We start from the raw sequence: 27,994 nt of genomic DNA on the forward strand, positions 1-27,994 counted from the left end.
TATTTTGACACGGCGGCGTCGGCGCCTGCCTGGAGTAGCTCCTCGTCTGAAGCGGAGCGAGCGCTTCTCTTCCCCCCAAATGAGCAGTCGGAGGCGGGCAGAGGCAGGCGGACGCGGCGGCGGGCGCTGCCCGTTGGCACCGGCGGCGTCTTCTGGGCAGGGCGAGGCCGGGCCAAGCGCAGCGGCAGCGCGAAGGGGCGACGCGGGAGCCGCCTCCGCGGCGCGGCCCGGCAAGTGAAAGCGAAAGAGGCGGCCCGCCGGCGCTGGAGGAAGAGGAGGAGGAGAAGGGAAGGACCGGCCGCCGCCGCCGCGCGTCCCGCCTGTGCCCCCGCCTTGCCGAGCAGCAGCAACCGCGGTGCTCCTGCGGCGGCCATGGGCGAGCCCCGCGGCGGCCTCTCCTGAGCAGGTAAGCGGCGGCGGAGCGCCCTGGGCCGAGTGGGGCATTGTTTGGAGCCGCGGTGCCAGGCGAGCGCCGAGCAGGCTGCTTGCTTGCATGCTTGGGCCGCGCCTGGGCTGCCTCGGCGGGCCTCGAGCAGCCCGAGCCCGGGGGCTGCCCCCGAGGCGGCGGCGGGCAAGGTGAGGCCTTCGTGCGTGGCCTCTGGGCACCGTCTGCTCGCAGGAAGGAGGCCTGCGCGTCGGGGCGAGCTGCCTTGGGGACGTGACGCGTCCCTCTCGCAGGCAAGACGGGACAGAGCTCCTGTTGCTGCGGCTCCGCTGGCAGCGGCAGGGGTGGCTGCTTGGCTCCCGGCGTGGCTGGGACGGGGGCAGCGTGCCTGCTCCCCTGCCTTTCGGTGCGAGCAACCGGCCACCGTGGAGCAGCTCACCTGGCGCTCCTTAGGGCAACGATGGCAATGGTGCCATTGGCTGAGACCCTCGGAGGGGAAGCCGCATCCTGGCAGGAGGTTTTTGCAGGGGGTTGCGTGTGGAGCTGGGGAGAAGAAATCAGGAAAGCCTTTGGGTGCCAGAACCTGGCCCTGTCTTCCCCAGATGTTGAACTCAAACTCCTCCTGGCTTCTGGTGGGCGTTTCCAGGTGGGACTAAAGCCCTCCTGTGGTAAGAGCCATGTGGTTGTGGTGTCCAGCAGTGCCCTTTGCCACCAAATCCCATGTAGTTTTGTCATCTTCTGCCTGGAGGATCTCTCTCCTGCTGGCCTTCCCAACAAGAGGAACCAGCCCTGGGCAAGGTCTGTTTGTGAGCTTCCTTGGTGTGCCACTTCCATGTTGGGCCTGGAACAAGCCACGTGGTTGTGTGTGACTTGAACAGAGCAGTGGTGATGTCTCTGTCCAGCAGCCCTCTTTGACCTCTGAATGGAGAGGCGCCTGGCACTTATTTCCTGGCTGTAGGCGGGGGCGGGTTTGGATTGTGATCTTCTGCCTGTGAGAACAAGCTGTGTCTTGGTGCGCTACAATAAACCTCACAAGTCTGGAGCTGAGGGATGGCTCTGTAATGTTTTAACATTTTTCCTGGCAGTTGGGGCAGGTGACCTGTTAGGGGGATGGTCTCTGGACCCAAGCAAGGTGGTTTCAGGAATTGACCCAGTTGAAGGTAGCTGCTGCATGGAGGAGGCTGACTCGGAGTCATGAAACGGGCCAGCTCTTGGGTTGCTAGGCTGGGCCTGGGGGCCACTGCGGTCCCAGGCTGCCAAAACTGTCTTGGCAGCCTGACTTGTAATGCCACAGAGTTCTTGCCTTTATACACCTGGGCTAGTTGTATGGGTCAAGAAAAAACAGAGAGGTTATCGGTTTCCCCTGCCAGGCTACCTGAAGGCTCTTATTGCTTTCTGCAGGTGACCAACCTGGAGGTGACTGGCAAGTCTGCTTTGGGTAACTGGGCTGCCTGATTTGTCCTTTCGCCTCTGCTTACACTGGGGTGTGATTCCTTCCTGGCAGATTTGGGCAGGGTGATCCAGAGTAAGTTCCACAATGTTCTGGGAGTCTTCTTCTCCCCACACTTTGCCTGCACAGGATGATTGCAGCCCTAGGTGGCAGGCAGGCACTTGCAGGCTGAAAGCAGCGGCACAAAACTTCCAACTTCCTGGGAATCATCTGGCTTCCCTCCACTCAGATCTTTGGCCTGTTTCTCTGCCCTTCCCCCACCCCACCCCCACGGTGTCAAGGTGCTGCTTCTGCCACCAGGGAGGTGGTCTGCAGACAAGGCTGCTTATTGGCACTAGCTAGTCATCTGGTCATAGGTTCAGGAGTGCCAGCGATAGAGAGACATGCACCTGAGAGATGCATCCACGAATTGCATGTGACGCTGTGGGGTCCTGGGGGGCACCTTTCAGATTGTGTGGACCCACTCTTTGCATAACCAAAAAGCCTTGGCCCAGCCTTGACAGGGATGTTGGATGGGCTGGGTTAGCCTACCTCATTATGTGTGCAAAAAATCATATTCTTTATTTTGGTAGATGTGGCTGGGGGGGGGGGGCGAGGGGAGCAGAATTCCATTTAGCCAAATGGGCACTGTGGCTGTTGGTGGTGAGAGAGACCTGTCCATGCTACAGCTGGTGCTTTCCAGTCATCTGGACTCATAGGACTCTTGCTATTCCCTGGATCACTCATGCTAATGATCTCTCACTTGGCACTAAGGAGGGTGCTGCCTGTTCCATCTTCAGGACTCTAAAGGTGCCCTGGCAGGGAGCATATCCGGGACTGAGCTGTAAGGCCTTGTGGGTGGCCATGTGCACTGTTTGCTGAGCCACAGGCTCTGTTTGCTGAATGTCTGGGGACAGCATCCCCCCTCTCTCAATTCCTTTGCGTGTTCTCTTTCTTGATGGATGCCCTGCCTTTGGCACTGTTTGTAGCAGACACTCTGGGTCTCCTGGTATTGGGTTGCCTCTCCGTGGAAGCGGCTGCATGCTTAGGCTTTGAGTGTCTTTCCGTTGTGCCCCCTCCTGTCTTGGGCTGCACCAAGTCCCTCTGCCACTGAACTCCTGAGATTCTCCTGGTCTTGTTTTCTGCCTCTAGTTGTGGGGTTGTAGACTGCAGCCTCCGCCACACACATGCCTCTGTGGTGTGAAGATGAGCATTCGGCTTTGGGGAAGGGGTGCTGAGGCCAAAACAATGAAGATGTGAACTGTTGAGGGGGCAAAGTGTGTGAGCTTGCTCCAACTGCTAGGCACAACACACTTGTCCCTGCAGTATATATTGGTTAAAACTCAGAAACTGACCAGGAGCATGGGAGTGAGAGGTTGAAACGTGGTTGCTTTTTGTCCTTTTCTGATCATCTTCTTGATCTTCTGCTTTAGGCCCAAGCAGGTAGCCTAAGTGGGACTTGGAGGGCTAAAAACCTGGCTGGCATTTTTGGATTTCAGCAGTAGCTAATGAAGGCAGCAGTTTCCATTGCTTTCAGCTCAAAATTGCCCTGACCCTTCTGCCTTGACACTTCATGGATTCCTGGGTTTCTGTCTTTGCTGTCTCGTGGAGAATTTTAGTGCACCTCTTTCCCTTCTCCCCACCTTTATTGGTAGGTTTGTTCTTGTGTTGATCTTCAAGAGGGGACCAGGTAGAATTTGATCCAGGGAATGGCTGCAAAGGGGTTCCTTACTCTGCTGGGGTGGTTCAGCTGTTGAATGATACTAGAGTGATATCCTCAGTCCCAGCAGGATACTCCTTGCTCAAAGGGCTGGGTAAAAACTCTTTGTGGAGAAGGAAGGGATGTAAAGAGCTGGCTTGTACTAAATCAGACCCATTGGTTCATCCAGCTCAGTAGTGGCTGGCAGTGGGTTCCCCAGGGTTTTAGGATGGGACAAACTAAGATGCTGTACCACTGAGCCTTCGAGACAGGACGTATGTTCCCTCCCAGCCATTGAGTATGGGGACTGATGGAATTCCATTGCTACCTCTGTTGCATCTGGGTTCCAAATTTCTGCAGGCATCTTGTGATAGTGCTCCTCCCGCAAATGTGTCTGGGCCTCACCCAGAGCAGGCTGCCTCGTATTGAGACAACCAGGAGGAAGAGGAGGAGGGGGAAAGAACCGTTTGCCAGCTGGGCTTTGGCCTCAGGGTGTTGCTGTTGGGTGTTGGGCAAGACGAGTTGAGCCTGGCTGGAACTGCCACGGCTGCACCAGTGGCCAGCAGCGGTGGGTCGGCGGGCTGAAAGCAGCTTGTGTCCTGCCTGCCTGCTTGACTGTGGCCTGGTTTGAACTCCTCCCTGGCAAAGGAATCCACTGGGCCAGGCAGGCAAGCCGAGCTCCCACCAGCCCAAACAGGAGCTGCCACCTAAAGTCTCTGGGGCCTGGTGCAATGCCCAGCAAATCAGCGTTGCTTGTGGAGGTCTCTGCTGGGGGTGGGAGCGGTGAAGACTATGTGTATGTGTTTCTTGGGGGGGGGGGATGTGCAGCTTGGAATCGGCTCTTTGCATGGCAAGAAAAGTGCTGAGTCGAGGCTTTCCAAGCGACTGTGGCCAAAGCCCAGCTTGGCTGCCAGAAGCAACAGAGCTGGAATTTCCTCTACCGGGTGCCAGCTCATCTCAGGCTGGCCAATGTGTCTGCGACAGGGCCAGGGTGGTGGGGAGGAGGGAGGGAGGGGGGCTCCTGGAATGGGAGGGGGCTTGATGAGAAGCCAAGGACTACCCCCTCCTCTTCTTCCTCCTCTTGCTTTATGCCTGGTTCTTATTTTCTCTCCCAGGACTGAGCTGTTTTGCATTAGGAGGAGAAGGCTGCGTCCCTCCCTCCTATTCCTGCCCTGCTCCAGGGGCTCCCCATGCAGCTGCTAATGAGCTGAGCCTCCTCGTCTTCTCTCTTCTAACCCCCCCCCCCCAATCTTTGGCTTCACTTGGAAAATTTTACAGCCTTTTTTCTGAAGGGAGGAAATGCCAGTAACGGCTGTCTCTTGTTTTTATGAGGGGGTCCCAGCTGAAAGGGGAGAGACCAGGGTGGGGGCTAATGTAGCCCAGCCGCTCCCCGTTCTCAAGAATCGCTTCCAATGAGGAGCAAGACCATGCTGGTTTTATGGATAGGATCCTGGCTACAGAAGTGATGGAAACTGGTGAGTGGGTGGGTGTCCGTCAAGGGAGGGCAGCATTCTAGATGTCACCCAGCGACCTGAGACCCTGCTAAACCTTCAGTTGGTTAGAGTGGGTGCTGATAACACCAAGGTTGCAGGTTTGATTCCCTTACGGGACAGTCACATATTCTTGCCTTGCAGGGGGTTGGACTGGATGACCCACGGGGCCCTTCCAACTTTACAATTCAATGTTGGATTAAAGGAGTATGGAGCAGGGGTGCGATGCTCTAACCCAGAGTTTAGGGACGCTCTTTGGACCCTTCACAGGGCGTTGGAGGCTCATGTTTGGATGAGTCACACAACTCTTCCCGGATCTTTCATAAGTTTTCACTCTTATCAGCTTCACATCTATTTCAAGTCGCCGGCCTCCTTCCCCATCTCGGACTTGCTTCTATCCTCTGTTAGTTGGTTGTGCTCCCCTCTGAATCTTCAGCAGCCTCTTCCAGGGGGGGGGTTGCCCTCAGTGCAGCATGGTGGTACCAGCCCCTTAGCTGGTGCTTAAATGAAGCAGTTGCCACTAACTTTCAGGGCTTTGAAGAGATTGCTCTGGATTGGGCAGCCTAGAACGGAACCTGCCTTTGGGGCTGCCATCTCAGTTTGTTGTGGCTCTCCTCCCCTTCATTGTGAAGACACCAGGCTGCCCCTCCCAGCTGCCCCCACATGCTACCTGGCTGCCAGAAGGATGTACTTGAACATGTGCAGGTACAGCATTTGTAAGGAGGCACGGTGGCCAGCAGCCACACAATCCTCTGCAGCAGTGTTCAAAATTTGCCAGGTGCCAGGCACATTTTGAATGGGGCTGTCGGCTACTTGCGACCAAGCCTGGGTGCCAGGGTGGTGCCTTACATCTCCATCATCTAGACGTGCATGCCTGGGGAATCCTTGGATCTCAACTCTTTTCACACACTAGCAGCACATCCTGTAGAATTCTATCTGGCATTTTATCTGCACAATCGGGATGAATTTCAGGAACCAAAAAGTCGTATTGAAAAATATGACTTAGGAGCCGCCTGGCCCCAAAATGGCAGCTAGGCATTTCGTTTTGGTGACTGTAACCCTGGTTTAAGGAGCCATTTGGTGCCTATCTTATACAGTGGTAGCTTGGGTTACAGACGCTTCAGGTTACAGACTCTGCTAACCCAGAAATAGTACCTCGGGTTAAGAACTTTGCTTCAGGATGAGAACAGAGATCGTGTAGCGGCGGCGCAGTGGCAGCGGGAGGCCCCATTAGCTAAAGTGCTACCTCAGGTTAAGAACAGTTTCAGGTTAAGAACAGACCTCCGTTCTTAACCCGAGGTACCACTGTATATCTGAGTTTCTAACACCTCTCTGCAGACAGCAAATAACCACAAGAGGGTGTGGTGTTGTGGTGGATCATACGGAGGAGCTTGATAGTTTGGTGTGCCCTGTGGCCCACCTTGATTTTATTGTTTCACCTTTTCGTAAGCCACTTTAAGGGTTTTGTTGTTGTTTACAATCAAGTGGTATATAAATTTTATGAAATAAATAATAGGGGCAGGTTGACTTGACCCTTAATTGTCTTGAGCTCCTGGATGGCGGCTAACAGGTTGAAGTTGAATCCTGACAAGACAGAAGTACAGTTTTTGGGGGACAGGGGGCGGGCTGGTGTGGAGGACTCCCTGGTCCAGAATGGGGTAACTGTGCCCCTGAAGGACCAGGTGCGCAGCCTGGGAGTCATTTTGGACTCACAGCTGTCCATGGAGGCACAGGTCAATTCTGTGTCCAGGGCAGTTGTCTACCAGTTGTCTACCAGCTCCATCTAGTACGCAGGCTGAGACCCTACCTGCCCGTAGACTGTCTCGCCAGAGTGGTGCATGCTGTAGTTATCTTCCACTTGGACTACTGCAGTGTGCTCTATGTGGGGCTACCTTTGAAGGTGACTTGGAAATTGCAATTAATCCAGAATGCGACAGCTAGACTGGTGACTGGGAGTGACCGCCGGGACCATATAACACTGGTCCTGAGAGACCTACATTGGCTCCCAGTACGTTTCCAAGCACTATTCAAAGTGTTGGTGCTGACCTTTAAAGCCCTAAACGGCCTCGGTCCTGTATACCTGAAGGAGCGTCTCCACCCCCATCGTTCAGCCCGGACACTGAGATCCAGTGCCGAGGGCCTTCTGGCAGTTCCCTCACTGCGAGAAGTAAGGTTACAGGGAACCAGGCAGAGGGCCTTCTCGGTAGTGGCGCCTGCCCTGTGGAAAGCCCTCCCCTCAGATGTCAAGGAAATAAGGAAATATCCTACTTTTAGAAGACATCTGAAGGCAGCCCTGTTTAGGGAGATTTTTAATGTTTAATGCTGTATTGTGTTTTTAATATTCGATTGAGAGCCGCCCTCAGTGGCTGGGAAAACCCAGCCAGATGGGTGGGGTATAAATATAAATATACAAATATATTACTACTACTACTACTACTACTACTACTACTACTACTACTATTTATTCTCGTCAGCCTGGCTTTGCAGTTTCAGGCTGTTTTGATTGCAGACGCGCTTATCCCAAACATAGTTAACAGAATCCGTCCCATCTACATACAGTAGACATTCCTCCAGGGCTCTCCTCCACTCCAGGACTGATTGATGTGGAACCTCCAATAAATGCCTCTCTGTTTGGATGGTGCTGAAGCACTGGTGCATGGCTCTTGGTTTTGTTTTTAAACCAATGCAGCAATTGTGGTGATTGCTTGGAGTCCACAGTTCCTCTGCATTCTGAGGCAGATGCCCTGGAAGGCTTGGTCAACAATCTTGATGAGCTATTGGCTGCTGAACTATTTAGGCCTGAGCTTCTCTGTTGATTATTGTCAAGAGCTCTAGGCTCCAAATACAGATGAAAGCCAGTTTGCATGGCTTAAACTTGGAGATAGGAGAGAGTTAGGAACTCAATAAGTCTTTCTTTCTCCGCTAATGTTGAAAGAATTATTTCTCATTATAAAGCTATTGAAATTATATTTCCTCTCCTTGTTGGGGGACAAGCATTCTGTTGAAATAAGAAACGAGCCTGGGGAGGGGAGGACTTGTTCGGACGAGGGTGGAAGAAGGCTGTGTGGGTGGTGCTTTAAATTCCTCCAAGAGTTGAGGAATCTTCCCCCCCCCCCGTCATGCCGATTCAGGTAATTGGAGGCTTCCGTCAGTTAATCAAAGCAGTTTGATCGATTAAAACTGGCAGCTGCATTTCTAAGCCTTGCATGTCATGCCTGCTTTTTGAATTCTCCTTTCTTGGGATACTGGCTGCAAAGCCGGCCTCTGCTTAGCCACCTCTTTGTGTCACACAGGCACAGGTGACCAGGCTGCCCATTGATGGCAAGAACAACCTAGCATTTCTTGCTGGGATGGGGAGTGGAGACTACATTGATCTTAATGCCTTTTTTGTGGATTCCCCCTCTGTATAGCACTGGGTTCAGCCCACTTCCAGGTATGTTGCCAGTGCTAGTGTAGCAGCAGGAATTGTACTTAACAAGTTTATGTTAGCCGTTATGCTTTAGTCCTCAATCTTTCCATGTTGAGATCCCTGCATTGCAGGCGTTGGACTAGATGACCCTCAGGGTCCCTTCCAACTCTGCAATTCTGATTCTATGGTCTCTGGCTCCTCCCTCCCCGCATTCCTTCCAGCATGCCTTTGGTATGGCACCAGTTCTTCATAAATTGCTCCTCTGTAAGACAGACAGAGTTTCTGAGGTGTGCCTAGCATGGGCTGAGATTGAGGATTTGGTGAGAGACTTTAGGTGTATTTGCACAGCTCACTGATATGTAGTATCTCCTAGGGCCAAGGTCTCCTGATTGCTAGGGGGAGAGTTTCTGAAAGGGAGTACCATCCTCCCCCACTGGGTGTGGGTCAGGAGGCAGATTATGGGCGGGTGGAGTTGTGGCGAGGGGGTCTGGGGGAGGCAGCTCCTTGAATGCTCTAGCACATAGCTGTAGAAGCCCACCCATGAGCCACCGCTTTCTCCCCTCCTGCAGTTCAAAGCAACATTCCACGCCAGAGCACAGCAGGGAATGGAACAGGCAGCTGGGCAAGAAGGATGCAGAGGACTTGAGCGAATGAGCCAAACTGCAACCTGCATGGAGGAGATTGAGAAGGGGGTGGATTTGGCATGTGTTGTGTTTGTGAATCACAGTGGCTCTGCTCAGCTGCTTGGTGCTGCTTGCAGCGGCAACCTGGGAGCCACAGGTGTGCTGCCACCCTGGGTTCCATGATATGAGAAAGGTGAGATACTTGCAGAAGGAAGAAATAAAATAATAATAATAATAATAATAATAATAATAATAATAATAATAATAATAATAATTTATTTGTACCTCGCCCATCTGGCTGGGTTTCCCAAGCCACTCGGGCGGCTTCCAACAAAGACAAAAAATACACTAAAATGTCACACATTAAAAACTTCCCTGAACAGGGCTGCCTTCAGATGTCTTCTGAATGTCAGGTAGTTGTTTATCTCTTTGACATCTGTTGGGAGGGCATTCCACAGGGCGGGCGCCACTACCGAGAAGGCCTTCTGCCTGGTTCCCTGTAGCTTTGCTTCTCACAATGAGGGAACTGCCAGAAGGCCCTTGGCGCTGGACCTCAGCATCCAGGCAGAATGATGGGCGTGGAGACGCTCCTTCAGGTATACTGGGCCGAGACCGTTTAGGGCTTTAAAGGTCAACACCAACACTTTGAATTGTGCTCGGAATTGTGCCATGATGAGGAACTTGCCCTGGGCTAGCCGCAGCTTGGGCAACCTTTGGGGTTCCACCTGTGTGTCTCTGTGTGTGACTTTTTATTCTTGGGTTGGGCTCTGTCCTGTTATGCCATGCGCTGGCAGAGGCACTCTGCTCTCTCAAGAGTGATGGGAGAAGCAGAGAGGACAGCGCAGGGTCTGAAGTGCCAAGGCTTCAGCCGGGCAGAGGCCGGCTGGTCTGGCCCACCCAAAGTGCCCTTTGGAGGGGATCTCTTTGTAGCTCGGCTTGTTTTTCTGCCTGGCCGGGGAAGGGGGTGGGTGGGCAGTGACTGCCTCCCACATCTCCTGTGCCATAAAATGGAGCATGGGGGGGTGTGTTGTTCTGTCAGCTCAGGAGGCTTTCCCTCTGTGAAAAGAAGCCGGAGGGGAGGGAAGTGGGACTGGCCAGGCCAAGCCAGTCTGGCCGCTTCTGCTTTCCAGGGGTGGGAATGCTCCCAAGCCCCCCCTCCACCCCGCTGCCTTCCGGGCCTCTCCCCCTGCCCTTTGTGTGTTCTGCAGGCGCAGGGGCAGATGCCTGGCTGCCTGCAGAGGCTGCGGTTCTCTCCGGCATCAGCTGCTCCCAGTCGTCGTGGATGAGCGTCAGGCAGAGGAAGTGCACTGCCCTGGGTGGAGGGAGGCCTCGCGCCAGTCCCCCCTCTCGGGTCTCGCCTCTTTCCTTCTGTCAGGAATGCAGCTTGGGAAGGCAATTTGATTTGGCAGCTGAGGCGAGCCCAGCAGTGAGGGACAGGGTTGGGGGCGGGCAGCAGGCAGCTACTGCTGCAAATGTGAGCACACATTTTGCAGAACTGGACCAGCGGCAGCGGTGCAGGCGGCTGCTGCTCCCAGTGGGGCAGGATAGGGAGTGCTGGAGCTCCACCCGCTGACCACTGGAAGCCCTCCTCTCTGGATCGCAGCTCTGTGGCTGGGGGATTTCCTCAGGGTCTGCCCACAAGGTTTTCCCCACTTCATTTCTGCAGCCTTCAGGGTGGTTCAACACCTCCCTTTAAAGGAACACACACACACACACACACACACACACACACACACAGAGGACTCTTGGGATGCTCCATTCCGTCCCAGGTGATTCTCTGGCTTGCATAGTGCAGTTTGTGATGTGCCATTCCTGCTCAGCTAGGGCTGGGGCCTGAGGCTTCTGTTGCCTGGTTGAGGGAAGCAGGAAGAACCCTACTTTCAGGTAGGGGGCATGCTGTGTGGACTACAGTGGGCAAGAGAACCAAGTACCTTTCCTTCCCGGCTCCTGCTCTGCTTTGGAAATCAGCTGTCAGCTCTGAGCCACCTGTACCTGCTGCTGTTACCAATTTTCTGTGGCTGCAGAGCAGGTTGGGTTGGGTCATCCCGAATGCAGGTTATCTGTGCCTTTCCCAGGGTGCTCCCTCTGGAGGTGCCGTTGGTGTCAGAAAGCCTTGCCAGCAGTGCGGTTCAACTCTGCTCATCAGCGGTTCCTAACCCTGATGGATATGTTCTGCCTCTACTGTCAGAGATGGCATGCTTCTGAATACAGTGCTACCTTGGTTCTCAAACTTAATCCGTTCCAGGAGTCCGTTAAGACTCCCGAAACCATTCAAAAACCAAGGTGCAGCTTCCAATTGGCTGCAGAAGCTTCCTGCACTCAAGCGGAAGTCGCGTCGGACTTTTGACTTCCAAAAAACATTGGCAAATTGGAATACTTACTTCCGGGTTTTTGGCGTTCGGTAGTCGACTTGCTTGACAACTAAGCCATTCGGGAACCAAGGTACCCCTGTACCAGTTTCTGGTTAGCCACTGTGAAAACAGGATGCTGGACTAAACGGGCCATTGCTCTTCTTGTGTTCTTACCTGCCTGGGAAGAGATAATCTTAGGCAGTGGTGCAGTTACCGGTAAGTCATTTCCGACTCCAGGGTTAGAAACAGATATATAAGCTACGGTAGGTGCCAAGTGACTCCTTAAACCAAGGTTACAATTGCCAAAATGGCAAGACGGCTCTAATGGCTTATTTTCCAAACAATAGACTGACAGCTTGATTCTCAGTTAAATGTTTGGTTAGTTCAGATGACAATTTGAGCTAGTTAAGAACTTGGGGAACTTAAAGAAGAAAAGTCACTTAATCCAAGGACAGCCCACACATAATTGACCTGTTACAGTGTTGACTGCTCCTGCTCAAGCTGCATAGAAAAAGCATTTTGGTTCCTGAAATTCATTCTGATGGTGCAGACAAAATATAACTGATAGAATTCTACAGGGTGGGGTATTAGTGTGTGAAAGCAGTTTAGATCCAGTGATCCCCAGGTATGCATTTCAAGTTGTCATCCTGGTGCCCAGGCATCTTCACTTGGCTGCAAGTGGTCGAAAACCAGGTGCAAAATGCGCCTGGCTAATTTCAAACACTGCCCTTCCCCTGCTTTAGATGATGACGTGTATTACTTCACTTACTGCAAATGTGGTTAGCCTGCCCTGCTACTGCATTTGGGGCCCCTTCTGCTAATTCTTCTGAACAGAGAGCCCTGACCCTGCTGGCACCCCTGGCATTAGTGCTCTCCATCTTCTCACTGAAAATTACTGTGTTTCATGGGATGGCTGGACAGGATGCAAGCCTTTACATGACTTTCTGGATAGAAGGAAGCTGGTTGCATGCCATGAGAGATGGGCAAGGGGAGCAGGCCAACATTACCTAGTGGGATATGGGGCAGGCTGGAAGGAGTGTGGCATTTTCAGGAGGTGGAGCAGGTAGTTGTCATGGACTGGCTGGATGCAGAGAAGTAGTGGAAAGCACCAGCTGGGTAATCCCTGAGGGGAAGAAGGCTCAGACCCAGGGCATTGGTGGTGGGAAGACAATGAGTGGTCAGAGGGAGAAGACTGGGAGGAGGAGGAAGCTGAAGAGGTAACAGGATTCAGTAAGCAGGAAGAGGCTGGGACACAGAGCAGGCCTGATTCAGAGGCTGGAGTGGAGGGCAGGGGCCAGTAGACAGAGATGAGGTAGGCTGCTGGAGAATCCAGGGAATCTCCCCCTCCTGCTGCAACCAGCTCTCCTCACTCTCCCAGAACATGCAGAGAGATGAAGAGGGCAGAGGAGAGTCTGTGCAGGCACAGTCTCTGGTTGTTTGGGGGAAATCCTGGAGGGGAGGGGACTTAGGCATCTGTAGAAAGGCGGGGACCTTCAGTCCTTGCAACTGTCTCACTGGGGCAAGGCCTACCGGGAAGAGTTGCTGGGATCAGTAGGCTTGCACTGTTTTGGTTTCTTCGAATAAAGAGTTAACTTCACTGACACCAGTGTTTTTTTATTGCTGACCTTCACCTGTCTCCGGCTCCTGACGGTAGTGGGCAGTGTGCTGCCTTAGCCTGGGGCCTTAGAGTTCCCTGGGAACTAGAGAGCACTTGGCTAAGGACCTCCTGGGCATGTGGGGTGTGGAATTGTCACTGCCCTTGCTTCGCAGCTGTGTGGGGCACTGATGATGGGGACAGAAAGCATCATCACAAGTGCAGGAGGGTAGACTTCCTGCGTATATTGTGGGAGCTGTCTTTGCCCTCTGCTGGAGCCCACATGCATTTCTTTTACCCTGTCTGAGTTGAACGGGGGGCTCCTTTGCCACACCAGCCTGCTTCTGCTTCCGTGTTTGTGTTCCTGCCTCTAATGCTGCTCAGCATGTAAAGGATTGGGCCTGCCACTGAAGTCTCATCTTTCTCTGCTTCCGTCTCCGCTGGAAGGGGGACTGATGCAATCAGCAACGTCAGGGGAACTCTGGATTGCCTTGAGAATGTGTTGCTGGTTGCAGTTCAGTAAGTGGTACAGCTGTCCACCATGATAACATCCCGCCATGCTGCCCTCAAGTGACCTTACACGCTGCTCCAGTCAGAGCTGGGATATCCTACTTTGGGGGGTGGAGAAGGGAAGAGAATATAAGTTGGAGAAGTGCAGAGATGGACCAATAACCCTGGAAGCATGCTGTGTGCATGCACACAACATTTTCTGAGGGAGGAGCAATATTCTATTCTCATTGGGCTGCCTCCTTCCTTCCTTCCTTCCTTCCTTCCTTCCTTCCTTCCTTCTTCCCCCCTCCCTCCCCCCCTCTGCTGCTGGGGGCTGAAGCATCCTACCCATGGAAAACCCACATGTGCCCAGGCTTGAGTCTGGGCCAATAAGGAGTCTGCTTTAGATACGGTCTGATGTGCCCCAAAGTGCAGGTTTTGAGTGCTGCTTGCTTTTTGGTAGGTGACTGTCTGCAGGTGGGTGAATCTGCAGCCTGCTGCCCATCTCTGCCATCTGCTGCTTCTGTTGCATGTCTTCAGGATTCTCTCCCTCTCCCCCCTCCCTCCACCCTGGAAGGCCAACTGTCCCTGCTGGGACTGAGCAGAGCTTGTTGGCTGCTTCCTGCAATGGGTTAAGAAAGCCACAGCTTGCTCAGTGCGGTAGGAGGGGGTGTTAGCAGTTTGCTCCAGTTGGCGTCTTTCCCAGAGTGCTTTGGAAAAGCACTGACCTTAGACCCTCAGTACAAACTCAGCCCAGCACGTGGGAGGCAGAAATTGCTCCCAGACCTTCAGGCTCCAGCCTGCAAGAGACGCCTGCCACAAAGCAGCCATTTTCTTGCTCCAGAGCGGGCTTCCTTGCCTCGGGCTCCTCCTTCCTCTGCTGGGTTCCAGCATGGGCTCCGGGCTAGGGGTGAGGTAGCACTGGGCAGTGCCACAACAGTCCTGTGGAGCAGGCAGGCAGTCACCACTACCCTTAAGTAGAGAGCTGTCCCATGTATGGGGTCTCACACATTTTGGTGTGTCCTGCTCTGCTCAGGGTTACATTTGCATGGCACACAGCCAGTCCTTCCCCATTGCAGGGCTGAAGCTGCTCTGCAAGAGCCACATATTTTATCCCGGCTTGACATTCTGCAACCGAGGGCTTGTTTGTTTTATTTGAGCTATTTATATACTGCTTAATCACCGGGATTTCTTGCTCTAAGGGGCTAGTGCATCGCAAACGGAATAACCTGTCCCGGATAGAACTCTGTGGGGGAAGCTTTGGAGAAACCCAAGAAGCTGTCCCAGCTCTCGGTCCACCTAGCTTGGCATTGTCTTTGCTGCACTGACTGGCAGCTGCTCCCCCTGGGTTTCAGGCAGGAGTTTCCCCCAGCCCTACCTGGGGATTGAACCGGGCCCTTATGCATGCAGCGTAGATGCTCTGCCATTCAGCCGGTGCCACCAGGGGGTACCCGCTATGAAGCAGGCAGCTCCTGGCCCCCAGCAGCAGCAGCAGTCCTGTGTAAAGCCCTCTGGAGCCAGGGAACCTTTCCTAGTGTCATTAATAGAAAATAGTCTCCTTTTTGCCAGCTCAGGGAAACTAGGAGGGCCCTGGGAAGGGATGCCGCAAGCCACAGTTTAGCACTCTTTGCCCCCCTGCAGTGTTCTCCTGCCCGTGGCTGATGCAGGATCTGCTCCTTGCTCTGCCCCCCCCCAGAAGCCCCACTGCTTACCCCCACTGGTTCCCGGCTGCAGAAAGTGTTTTGTTTTTAACTGTGCATGGCAGGCAACCAAACTGGCTGAGTCAGTGAGCTGGCTGGCCACCAGAAATCAAACTGTGGTTTCTCCCCCTTTTCCCTCCTGCCTGGATTTTTTCTTTCTTTCTTTCTTCACTTAGCGACAGTTTCGTGTATGCACAACAAAGCTCTTGCTGCCTCCGCTCCCCTCTTGGGGCTGGAACAAGTGTGAGCTGGTTGGATTCCTCCATGGGGAGAGCAAGCTGGGTGGCAGCAGCAGCATTTGGTATTTCGGCGCCGGGTGGAAAGAGCAGCCAGCTCCAGCCAGAGGGACTTCACTCTCTCTGAAAGCCCTGAGCATCCTGCCAGCCCCCAGCAGGTCTTGCAGGAAGGGACCTCTTGGGCCAGCCCTTGCTGGCTGGTGCTAGGTCCCCAGCAAGGAAGTCCTCTCTGCTCCTTGGCTGTTCTGCATTCAGTGCCAATGCCTGTGTAGTGCCAGCGGGCACTTGCTTCCTTAGGCAAGGCACTGTCGGTGGGGGGGGGGGGAGCTCCTTCTTTGTTTAACAACAGCATCACCAAGCCTTGTAGCATCTTGAAAGCCTAACAGATTTATTATGGCACAGGCCTTTGTAGATTAAAACCCACTTCATCCAATGATCAAGTGGACACAAAAAAGCTTATGCCACAGTATGTCTGTTGGGCTTTAAGGTGCCACAGAATAGGGCTGGCCGATACCTGGTTTTCAGCACCATGATATATCACTTGCTAAACATTGCAATATACCAGTATATATTACACTGTCTGAAATAAGGATGGAGCTATGTAGAGGCATTGGCTGGCTTTGTGGTTTTCCCCCACATCGTGATTTTTGCATAGTTTGCTCGCGTACACACACATAATAACTCGTGATATATTGCCAGGTCAAATATTATGAAACCAATATCATGATATGGACTTCAGACCAGTTTTGAACGATATATCAATATATCCCCCAGCCCTACCACTCTGGGTCTGTTGGAGCAGAATAATAGCAAGTGTGGGTCACCTCTCTCACTGGCTCTGTGCTGTTTTGGGTCTGAACTCCATTATTTTTTTCTGCACCTTACAAAGGGTTCTGTTGTCTATTGATAGCCTGGTGTCTGGGCAATTGCGGGGGTGCTCTTAACTCTCCCCAGCTCCTTTTGTTAGGGGTTCAAAAGCTATTGGCCCAGAGCAGCTCCACACACTCAAGTAAACAAGGAGGGCCTGCCCCTTATTGCACAAGACTTTCAGTTGAGAAGTGTGTGTTAGGAAATGTTGCTGGCAGGAGTGAGAAAAAAATCCTTGGCACCCGGACGAGTCCTCAGAGGGGTGGGTGGGGGTGGGATGCTGGCACCCAGGACTCTGGAAGCCTTTATGGCCCTGGCTTCAGGGAAGTTTGCACGAGGAACCAGAGACAGTTTCTTAAAGCAGACCAGCCTCATTCCTTAAAACTTGGGAGAATTCTCTTGGACTGTGATATGGAAGCATCAACAATATGATCCTTGTATGAGCAAACTGCGGGAACTTTGCTAAATATTAATTCTCTCCAGGCGGAGTTTTCACCTGATTAGCATGTGTAAAGACTCCTAAAACGCAGCAGTGGCTGCAGCAGTGTGTTACCATCTCTCTGTTGGAGCAGCGGACAATAACGACCATTCAGACCGAAATTGAAGTGTGAGCTGCTTGGGCTGTGTGTGTGTGATGGTGGGTTTGTTCTGGAGGGGCCGCACAAAAGGAACTTCCCCCAATAGGGTCCCAGGAACAAAGTGCCAGGCTGCCTAGCAGACCTTTTCCTTCACTCACTCCCCCCCCCCCGTAAGTGTGTGCTTGTGTCTGTGTGGTGGGAATAAATGATTGAATTAAAAACAAAACTTTACGCTTCAACTGTGTCATAGCGGTGGTTTTAAAAATAAACAGGCTCAAGGTGAAATCTAAATTTAATGCAGAATGTTGAAACCTGCCATTACCTTACCTGCTTAAAAAGCCCGTGGCCCTCTATGCAGCATGGACTGTGTGGCTGTTTTGCTTTCCCCTTCCTTTCCTTTCTCACATTAAAATAAAATAAAATAAAGGAGGGAAGCCATCTGACCCTCAGAGGCCAATTATTCCGTGCATCCTCCAGCATAGGTCTTGTATTGTTACCGTTTGATTACTATATGGGACGGATCCCTCTTGGTTCCCCTGGGGTCTGCCAGGCACTTCAGGATCAAGTGCTCCAACCTGGAATGCTTGGCTACTTGATCTCTGTAGCGCTTGCCAAATGCTGTGGGTTAAACCACTGAGCCTAGGGCTTGCCGATCAGAAGGTCCACGGTTCGAATCCCCGTGTCGGGGTGAGCTCCCGTTGCTCGGTCCCAGCTCCTGCCAACCTAGCAGTTCAGAAAAGCACGAAGTGCAAGTAGATAAATAGGTACCATTCTGGCAGGAAGGTAAACAGCATTTCCGAGCGCTGCTCTGGTTCCCCAGAAGCAGCTTAGTCATGCTGGCCACATGACCCGGAAGCTGTACGCCAGCTCCCTCAGCCAATAAAGTGAGATGAGCGCCGCAACCCCAGAGTCGGCCACGACTGGACCTAATGGTCAGGGGTCCCTTTACCTTTTACCCACTAAAAAGCACAGGGGTTTCCTAGCCATTTTGTGTAGAAACACTCTTTTTCTCAGTAAGGACCAGTGTGACTGGTTTTGGGAAATGGTTGAAATAGTGATGTGTCTCTTTCTCCTTCTGGGTGCAAGCATCTTGCAGTGGGGTATTCGATTTCAACTGGGAAAATACCCAAAGACAGAAGAGCAAAGCAGCCCCCATCCACCCCTTCCTCTGCTCAGAAAAAAACACCCCAAAAGCTAAAGAGAGGCAGTTCTGACCTTTAGCTTTCAAGTAAGCAAGAGGCCTCCCTTGCAGGAGGGTTGAGGCTTCCCAAAACGAAATCTATCCATTTCCCAATTCCCACCTCCATTTTCTCTCCTCTGACTCAATATAATTCTCAATATAATTCTGATGGGGGGGCAGGGGGGGAGCTGCATGGTGCTGCCTTTCCAGAGCCTGTGATGGATTTGGGTCATCCTGGGTGCCAGGTCTTGCTCAGGAGTAAGCATCAGGGTAGATAAAAATTATTTTTTAAATAAAAAAATTGGATTTTTCAAATTTAAATTGGATTTTAAAAATAAAATGCTTTTGGAGGAAAAAAATCTTTCTAAAGATAATTTTCTATTTAAGTTACATTATAGTCCAAAGGCTATTCATCATGAAATAAGGATTTGTTTAAGTTTTTCATGTGTGCTAAAACTCAGTCTAAGTTTTTTTTAATTGTTTAACCACATCAGTTAAAAAACATGGATACATGTGCCATTAGGTTATTCTTTCAGTTTAAAAAATTGTTTAAATTGTTATTAAGTAAATGATTGTTTCCCCCTTCCAATAAAGTACTGCAGAAAAGTTGTCCAAATATAAACTTATTAAACCACACAATAATTTCATAATTATCTGTCTATGTATTTCTAGTAGCATAACCAAATCAGTAATTTCTGATATAGCTGTAAAAACTACTCTGAAAATTGATTATTCCAAAAATGAAACCTTCACCTGGTTGTAAATATTATACCAACAAGAATCAGTCTTTCTGCAAAAAAATGATTTAAATCAAGTCTTACTGACTAGCGATTTAAATCAATTTAAATCAAATCCACCCTGGTAGGCATGTTCTCTGTGGCCATATGTTGGCACTGGAAATGGGCAGGTGAGTACCCCTCTGGCCTGTTGCAGACACTGGTCAGAAAGTGCCGTATTTTTTGCTCTATAAGACTCACTTTTTCCCTCCTAAAAAGTAAGGGGAAATGTGTGTGCGTCTTATGAAGCGAATGCAGGCTGCGCAGCTATCCCAGAAGCCAGAACAGCAAGAGGGATTGCTGCTTTCACTGTGCAGTGATCCCTCTTGCTGTTCTGGCTTCTGAGATTCAGAATATTTTTTTTCTTGTTTTCCTCCTCCAAAAACTAGGTGCGTCTTGTGGTCTGATGCGTCTTATAGAGCGAAAAATACGGTACTTTCCAGCATCTCCTGCCTGATGCCTGCTGGCTCCCTTAGGAAGCACTTGCACAGCATGGGACCCACTGGAAGGAACAAGCTACCTGCTGCCAGCCATTTGTTTGAGGCCTGGCAAAAGCTTGGTGCTGAGGAGCAGAAGCAGGTGGCTTATTGACCCAGTGCATCACTGGTTGTGCTGGCAGGTTTAGAATAATGCTTTCTTAGGTGAGGGAAAGACCCTGTGGGTCTGTCTGGGCGGGCCCTTGGAAAGCCAGTGGGGTGTTGTGACTAGAAAAGGAGAGCCTTAGGCTCAAATGCTCGCTCAGGTATGAAGCTGACAGGCTGATCTCGGGCAGACATGCTCTTTCGGGCTTGCCGACCTTACAGGGTTGTTGTGAGAACAACAACAAACGACCGAACCACGTACCTCATTTAGAGCCCTGCAGAGGAAAGGCAGAATACGAATGCAGTAAATATTATTACTTTGCACATCTTGAAGGTAGCAGCCTCAGGGAAGGCTGTTGCAAAGTACAGTGGCCTAAGTTTGCTTTTTTTGTAAATTTCTCTGTTTTCAAAATATTTCTCTTGCGAGGGAAGAAGCTGTTGCATCAGCTGACCTGTAAACAGTTTGCTTGTATAGGGAGGGTTCAAAGACTTTTGAGCACCTCAGTTCTTACCCATGCCCTTGAAATAAATAAAGCAAATCTGAATGATGTTATTAAATATTGGGGGGGGGGGTTAAAGCTTGCTTGCAGGCACTACCCGAGGAAGCCACAGAATTTGGAACCGGTTTGAGTGGAAGAAGAATAAATATTGCCACTGGTCCTTGCCCATCACTAGGAGGTGCAAGGACTGTAGGGCAGCAGAGAGGATTCTTATGTTCTCTTCCTTACCGAAACACCAACCATTGTCTAAAGCAGTGTTTCCCAACCACTGTTCCGCGGCACACTAGTGTGCCACGAGATGTTGCCTGGTGTGCCGCGGGAAAAATTAAAAAATTCGAAAGATTTTTTTTTTAAAAAAGTCAAATTTTCGATTGGGGCGCCGTCACTAGATGACCCCTGGGGTTCCCTCCCTCCCTCCCTCCCTCCCTCTCTGCGCCTCCCTCCTCCTCCTCCTCCTCCTCTGGGGAGGCCCTTCCTGGCTCTCGACCAAGGCTTTGCGGCTGCCACTCACTCACTCGCTCGCCCACCCGTCCCTCCATCCCTGCACCCGGCCTCTCCCCCTCCGTCCCCGGCGCGGGGGCTGCCGGGATCCGTAGTCCCCTCGCCCTTGGGCTCCGCGCCCGCGCGGGGTGTGCAAACTACATTTCCCAGCGTGGCCTGGCGGGCCGGGCGTTTTGTTTGAAGCGCTCTTCTCCCGGCCATGGAATGAGCGCAGCGGCGGCAGCCGGGCGGGCAGGGGCTCTTCCGCGCAGACCCCGCGCAGCCTGCCTGCGCCCCCGCGGAGATCGGGCGGCAGGATGGAGCCCGGGGATCTCCGCGGAGGCGGAGTGGCGGAGGCGGAGGCTGCCCCCCAGGTAGGGCTGCGTCGGGGGGGGTTTATTTTTGCAATGCTGCATCCGCGCCGGAGGGGACGCATCGGACCGCGGGGAGACCCCTTGGCGGGCGTGCAAGGCAATGCATGCGTGCAGGCATTGCATGGAGTGCAGTGCAATGAAATGGCAACGCGGCGCCCTGCATGCATGCATGCAACTTCCACCGGCGCTCCGGACTTGGCAGGTGAGGGGGGTCCCCAGTGGGCGGCAGAGAGAGCCGGGAGGGCGAAGGGGAGCCGGGGGGGAGCAGCGCTGCTCTCGAGCCGAGCCCGGGGGGAAACTTCGGCGTCGTTGCGCCGGGTGTTGGAAGCGGAGGCTGGCGGGGGCCCCTCACCTGCAAAACCTGGTCGCCTCTCATATATTTCGTGCATTGCATTCATCGCCTGCTTTCTCCTCCAAGGAGCTCCCGGGGGCGCGCGTGGTTCTCCCCGTGTTATCCTCGCAACAACAGCCCTGCGAGGTGGGTCAGGCGAGTGGCCCAAGGGAGCACCCAGGGATTGTCCTGGCCAGGTGGGGTGATTTGAACCCTGCTCTCTGCCCGGTCTTCGTCCTCATTTAGCCCCCACATGTGCATGACTGTGCATGACTGAGGTTTTCCCCCCTCGTCTTGGCTATGGTGTGAGTCTGTGCTGTTAATTAATGGGGTTCTGCCTTCGGAGAAGATGAGCCAGCCCTCAAGGAGGTGATTATGTAATTTGCTAGCAATTCATGTCCCTCCCGGCGTGACGCTGCGCGCTGACGTCACGGGGCTGTAATGGTGGTGTGCCTCGAGATTTTTTTCATGAAACAAGTGTGCCTTTGCCCAAAAAAGGTTGGGAAACACTGGTCTAAAGGTTCTTATGCCAAAAGATATAGGGAGCTGCCAGTGTTATTCCAGTTTGGGTCAGCGGGTGTTGTACTACAACTCCTGTCATTCCTAGCCAGCTTAGCCCCAGTGGTCAGAGCTGATGGGACTTGTAGTCCAACGGGGACCCAAGGTTGAGGATCACTGGTGTATAGGTCAGTCACCACTTGTGGAAATGGGGTGCAGCCTGACTATCTTGCTTAGGAGCAGTTTGGGGCCTTGAATGGTTAATTCCAGAGCTGCGGTTCCCCAAATGGGAGGGGAGCCTCACTCCCAGGGGAGGCAGACAGTTGCCAGGGGAGGGCATGGGTTTCTCCCACCATACAGCAAGAACAGGCCCTTCATCACACCAGTCCTTACTCTCAAAACAAATTATGTGCCCCACTTAGGAATTATGAATATTAAGCAGTGTATAAGTACTTGAAGTAACTAAAATGGGGAGAGGCACCCTGCCTCCTTTAAGTTGGTTGTCTTTGCTGAAAGGTAATGGGGGGAGGGAATTATCTTCTGCTTTCGACAAGGGGGGGGACACGGGTGGCGCTGTGGGTTAAAACACAGAGTCTACGACTTGCCAGTCAGAAGGTCGGTGGTTCAAATCCCCATTATGGCGTCCCTGCTCCTGCCAACCTAGCATTTCGAAAGCACGTCAAAGTGCAAGTAGATAAATAGGTACCGCTCCGGCGGGAAGGTAAACGGCATTTCTGTGCGCTGCTCTGGTTCGCCAGAAGCGGCTTAGTCATGCTGTCTGCAGACAAACGCCAGCTCCCTCGGCCAATAAAGCGAGATGAGCGCGACAACCCTAGAGTCGTCCGTGACTGGACCTAATGGTCAGGGGTCCCTTTACCTTTACCTTTACCTTTACCTTTTAGACAAGGGATGTGATACTGCCCTTATTGGGGTCTTGTCATTTAGCCCCCAAAGAAAGAAGAAAATAAACTCCCATAGGGAAATAGGCAAGCAGGCGACGAGACTCTTTCCGTCTGGGCATCATGGGCCACTTGTGGCTCCCCTTTATCACATACACAGCCCAACAGGACAATGACAATAATCCACCAACAGCATACAAATCAATATGGCTAACCTGATCCGAAACACCCACCCACCTCACTCACACACGAAAACAAAGATCACCACAGCCAATCAGAAGCAAACAATCACACCCTAGGCCAACCCCAACCTTCTCACCACCAAAGGAACACAAGTGAACAACACAAGCAACATTGACACCAAACTCTACATACATTAAACATAATAGAAACACCGCCACCCGACCCCACCCCTATCCATCTTCCCTCTCTCCACCCCCCTTTCTTTTTTCTTTTCTTCTCCCCCTAATGCCTCAACAAATGAAACGGATTTGTAAAAATGTTACATGAAAAAAAAATACGAGGCACTACACTTCTGTAAAACAAGAAAATCCTTAATAAAAATATATATATTTAAAAAAAAGAAAGAAAGCCAGCCAGCATTTCTTTTTTGGGGGGGGTACTGCTCCAATGGCCAGGGACGCTCCCATCAGCTTCACCTGCTCAAGTTGTCCCTCTGCAGAGCTGAACAGGAGAGAATCTCCTCCCACTAACCTGAAGAAATATTCGTTGAGAAACGAAAGGGCTGCCTGTGTGTGATTGCAGCCTGGGCTTCCTTCCTGGTGGGAAAGAGAGGCTGCCAAGGAGTATCCTGGAATGGGCAGCCGGGGTGTGTGTGTGCAAGGGCTCCTTTGTGTGGCTCGCAGATGCTTCATCCTGGGCCTGTGCAATTAGGTCCCTGTACTGGCCTTGCCCTCTGTTCTGTCCTTTGAACAAGCAATGCAAGTTATAACAAGGAAACGGTAGCAAGGAGTAGTATCCAGTGATGCTTTATGCAGAACAGACACACTGAAATTAATGTACTTAAATTGGACCTGTATTCATAGAATCATAGAATAGGAGAGTTGGAAGGGACTCTGAGGATCATCCAGTCCAATCCCCGCTCCCCTTTGCAATGGAGGAATATGCAGCTGTCCCTTACGGGGATGGAACCTGCAACCTTGGCGTTATCAGCACCCACGCTCTAACCAACTGAGCTATCCAGGCGTTAAAGTAAACAAGGAATTATGTCAAGGATAGCTGAGTCAGCAGAGCCTGGTACTCTTCATCTCAGGGTTGTGGGTTCGTGCCCCAGTTTGGGCAAAAGTTTCCTGCATTCCAGGTGGCTGGACTAGATGATCTGTGTGGTGCCTTTGAACTCTACAATTCTGTGATTCTATATTGGGGAGGAAAACACTGGCAGTTGGAATCCTTTTGCTTCTCTCTTTTTACAGGATTTATGTTTTTTATGTTTATGCTTTTCCTTATCAAAGTTTCAGGGTGGCTAGTGGCAAAAACATACCCCATTTTTTAAAAAAAGTTTTATTTTTATTTTATTTTTAAAGGGTGAGAAAAGTACATACAACATCTCTGTTTTCAATTCTTAAGAGTCCTTTCTTCAAATTATTTATATTCAATGTGAGACACTAACTGTTATACTCAGTAGATATGAGGTCAGCAGAGAAGAGTTTTTGAACAAGATAGCAAAACCCAGTAATGCCAATCCATTGAAACAGCAGGTGAAAGCAAACAACAAAATCTGCGTAAGAATTTAAAACAAGCCCATCTAGTCTAGCATCTTATTCTCACGGCAGCTGGCCAGGTACATAAGCAGGACCTGAGCACCAGAGATGCCCGCCCTCCTGTGGTTTCCAGCAACTGGCATTCAGAAGCAATTGCTGCCTCCCAACCAGGGATCAGCAGACTTTTTCAGCAGGGGGCCAGTCCACTGTGCCTCAGACCTTGGGGATGGACAGCGGACTATATTTTTTTTTTGGGGGGGAGAACAAATTCCTATGCCCCACAAATAACCCAGAGATGCATTTTAAATAAAAGCACACATTCTACTCATGTAAAAACACCTGGCAGGCCCCACAAATAACCCAGAGATGCAATTTAAATAAAAGGACACATTCTACTCATGTAAAAACACGCTGATTCCCCGACAGTCCGCAGGCTGGATTTAGAAGGCGATTGGGCCGGATCCGGCCCCTGGGGCTGTAGTTTGCCTACTCATGCTCCAAACTGTGGAGGAAGAACATTGCCATTTCGGCTAGTAGCTGTCGATAGCTTTATCATCCAGCCTATACTTTTTTTAAAAAAAGAGGAAAGATTCCATTTAAACACAGTGTTAAAAGACTGCCTCTTCTCTTTTTAATGAAATACCTTTCTTGTGGTGTCTCAAAATGTTTTGGTATTTTTAAGTACCTTGTTATGAAGGACACAAAATATGTGGAGTTGAGGCAAGCTGGCTAAATCTGGTGGAGCAGCAATATGGAAGCAATGAACATCCTGTGGACTTCTGGCAAGAGAGAGGCATTCTGCAGGGGAGGGGGCCTCTCAGAGGCCACTCTTAGTCCTGGGGAAACAGATTCAGAGTTTGTAATGCAAGGAGGTGTCCATGTTCTTCTTGGAACCGGAAACCAAGGGTTTAAAAAGACTGGGGTGTTTGGGGGGTGTTAAGGAAAGCAGATAGCTTTTTTCTCCCTCTCTTGCGATATACTGGGTCATCCAGTGAAAAGGGACCAGCAGGAGATCTGGGATAGACAAATGAAATAATCTCTTTCCATGACCTGCCCAGTTAATAAACACATCTCCCCGTGGAAATGGTCTCTGGCCTAGGTGGTCTAAGGGAATAGACATGTTCAGGAAGGAGGAGAAAGGTATTTCAGGGACTATTACTATGTGAAACCTCCTTGTTCAGAGGCAGTCTATCTGAATGCAAGTTGCTGCAACTGGGGGGAGAGGCTGCTGGGCTTCCCAGTGGCATCTAGTTGGCTAAAGTGGTAAAGAGGTTGCCGGCAATTTCTCTTAACTGTTTCTTTCTTTGCTCTGGCGTTGGCCTGATGAAGCCTCTCCCTGCCCTTGGGTCGATCTTTGTGGCGTAGTGGGTGGCTGCCCAAAGGAGCCTTGTTAAGCCAGCTGCTCAAGTGTCCCTAGTCTTGGCTGGCAGGGTACTTGTACTTCCATACTACAGCAGCAACTGTCCCTGGTGCTTCCTTTCCAGGAGAAAGAACCACCCAGATTGGCAGAGCCCCTGAACATCCCCTCTGGGTTGCCTTTACACCTGCCTACCCAATGGGACGCGGGTGGCACTGTGGGTTAAACCACAGAGGCTAGGACTTGCCGATCAGAAGGTCGGCGGTTCGAATCCTCGTGATGGGGTTAGCTCCTGTTGCTCAGTCCCTGCTCCTGCCCACCTAGCAGTTTGAAAGCACGTCAAAGTGCAAGTAGATAAATAGGTACCGCTCCGGTGGGAAGGTAAACGGCTTTTCTGTGCGCTGCTCTGGTTCGCCAGAAGCGGCTTAGTCATGCTGGCCACGTGACCTGGAAGCTGTACGCTGGCTCCCTCGGCCAATAAAGCAAGATAAGCGCCGCAACCCCAGAGTCGGCCACGACTGGACCTAATGGTCAGGGGTCCTTTTTACCCAGTGGACCTAATCTCCCTGCAGCAGGATGCTGAGTGGCATAGCTGAAGCAATCATGGCTGCTGGAAGGAGCCAGGTGCCTTTGCAGGAGGCTGAGGCTCCTTGGCTTATATTATAACATGTCAGGGCAGGATCCTGTGTCACTCCCTGGAGGCCATTGTGGGTAGTAGACTGTAGCTGTGTCTTTGGGACATGTGGCTTTGCACGGAGGGAATGTCTGCCTCTTTTCTTACCCACGAAGCTGAGATTTGCATGTTTCCCCTTTTGTGGAGTGTGCTGGGCTTGCCTCTTCCTCTGCCTTCAGCCAGTCCCCCAGAGTGGTTGTGCCCGGGCAGGGGAGCGCTCTCTGTGTGTTTCCTCCTTATCCTCTTCATAGCGCCCTGGCAAGTGCTGAATACTGCTGCGTGGGCAGGGGTGGATACAGGCATGTGGACACACGTGGAAGCAGGCCCTGCCATGCACGCTGGCTTGGCCGGCTAGTGCTCAGTGTGTGGTTGGTTGCAGGGTGCTGAGAATCAACAGACTGGCCTTGGAAGTTGCACAAGAGTTCTGGGTGCTGAGCAGCTGGTTGCCATTGCTCCACTACATGTGGGGCCGAACTGCTGATGTCCAATACTTAAAGGTGTATTTATTTCAGGGTGGATAAAAATCAATGATTTTTTTTATTAAAAACCCAGTTTTTTATTTATTTTAATCAGATTTTATTTTATTTAAATCGGATTTTTCAAATAAAACGCTTTTGGGGGGAAAATCTTTCTAAAGATCGTTTTCTATTTAAGTTACATTATAGTCCAAAGACTATTCATTAGGAGATAAGGATTTGTTTTAAGTTTGTCATGTGTGCTAAAACTCAGTCTAAGGTGTGTGTGTTTTTAAAAAAATTGTTTAACCACATCAGTTAACAAACATGGATACATATGCTATAATGTTATTGTTTTGAATAAATTGTTTAAATTGTTATTAAGGAAATGATTTGTTTTTCTCCTTCCAATAAAGTACAGCAGAAAAGTTGTCCAAATATAAACAGTTAACTTATTAAACCCCACAATAATTTCATAATTATCTATGTATTTCTAAAATCATAACCAAATCAGTAATTTTTTGATATAACTGTAAAAACTACTCTGAAAATTGATTATTCAAAAAAATGAAACCTTCATCTGGTTGTAAATATTAAGGTTATACCAGCAAGAATGGGTCATTTCTGTAAAAAAAATATGATTTAAATCAAGTCTTACTGACTAGTGATTTAAATCGTGATTTAAATCAAATCCACCCTGATTTATTTAAGCAATGCACCTTTCCTTTCTGGGTCCTGCAAACGCTTTTATGATCAGTGTCTGGGCAGGTGCTCAGCTATGTTATTGAGCTGCAGCTCAAGCATCGTTTACTCCTTCCCCGTTCACCAGTTACACAAGGGGTACACTCCCACCCGCTCCCCCATTTGTCTTCCAGCAGCCCAACAAGATGCCTCCTTCGGGATGCATCTTCAACTGAAGTTCTTCAGCTTGAGGCAAAGATGGGGAGGGGCGGGGCTTGCAAAAGCAATTTCATTTCGTTTTTCATTTCACTTTTTACTTGTATACCCCTTTCTTGTTTTACTATACAGTACTACAAGGCGGTTTGCAAGCTAAAGAAACAACAACATAGGCAGCAAAGATGATAACACCTAACAACAATCTGATCCAATACAAAAAAAACAACATAATGAAAACATAACTTTAAGATAAACAACTTAATGTTTGTCAATTAAAGCAATATTCAGTAATCCATTAGAACAGTAAAATTAAAGATCAGCAGATAATAATTATAAACAGTTTACACTTAACAATTGCAATAAAGAATTACTAAACTATAATCAATAAAAAATAACAGTAAGTCGCAATGCATAAAATACTA

The 27,994-nt window shown here is 50.8% G+C and overlaps 1 protein-coding gene across 3 annotated transcripts in view; it reads left to right on the forward strand.

Moving 5' to 3' along the window:
* The first annotated feature begins 284 nt into the window (after nucleotides 1-284).
* Nucleotides 285-27,994, forward strand: part of BCL9L (BCL9 like) — a 44,353-nt gene continuing 16,643 nt past the window's right edge. For all 3 annotated transcript variants that reach the window (XM_082200866.1, XM_082200867.1, XM_082200868.1), the window contains exon 1: nucleotides 285-406. The gene's annotated coding sequence lies outside the window, so the exon portion shown is untranslated. The remainder of the gene's footprint in view (nucleotides 407-27,994) is intronic.

The sequence above is a fragment of the Podarcis vaucheri genome (genome assembly GCF_965113315.1).
Source record: "Podarcis vaucheri genome assembly, chromosome: 15".
Classification (NCBI taxonomy): Eukaryota; Metazoa; Chordata; class Lepidosauria; order Squamata; family Lacertidae; genus Podarcis; species Podarcis vaucheri.